At 37.3% G+C, this 593-nt stretch overlaps 1 protein-coding gene across 6 annotated transcripts in view; it reads left to right on the plus strand.

Annotated features, from left to right (window-relative positions):
- Atp9b (ATPase phospholipid transporting 9B (putative)) overlaps positions 1–593 on the plus strand; it is a 318,516-nt gene that overhangs the window by 259,399 nt on the left and 58,524 nt on the right. The window lies entirely within an intron of this gene.

Below are 593 nucleotides of genomic sequence, written 5' to 3' on the forward strand. Positions count from 1 at the left end.
CTCTCCAACATTTGGTATAATTTGTTCTCTTGATCTTAGCCAGTCTGACTGGGGTAAGATGAAATCTTAAAGTGGTTTTATTTTGCATTTCTCTAATTATTAATGATGTTGAACATATTTTAAGATGCTTCATAGCAATCTTTACTTCTTCTTTTGAGAACTCTCTGTCCAGCTCCTTAGCCCACCTTTTAATTGGGTTGCTTCTTGTCTTCTCTGTTTTTTGAGTTCATTATATATTCTGGATATTAAACCTCTGTCAGATAAGTTGCTGGTGAAGGTTTTCTCCCGTTCTGTGGGTTTTCTCTTCACTTCCCTAGTTGCCTCCTTTGATGTACGGAAACTTTTTAGTTTAATGAGGTCCCATTTGTTGATTCTTGATCTTGTTTCCTGGGCAGTTAATGTCCGGTTTAGAAAATCCTTTCCTACACCTATATCCAGTAGGTTATTGCCAATGTTTTCTTCTAACAGTTTCAGAGTTTCAGGCTTCACATTGAGGTCTTTGATGCATTTGGAGTTGACTTTTGTGCCAAGTGAAAGATAAAGATCTAGTTTCATTCTTCTACAGGTGGAGATCCAGTTTTGCCAGCACCATT

This window comes from Nannospalax galili, unplaced genomic scaffold, assembly GCF_000622305.1.
Source record: "Nannospalax galili isolate Female #2095 unplaced genomic scaffold, S.galili_v1.0 scaffold243, whole genome shotgun sequence".
Lineage (NCBI taxonomy): Eukaryota > Metazoa > Chordata > Mammalia > Rodentia > Spalacidae > Nannospalax > Nannospalax galili.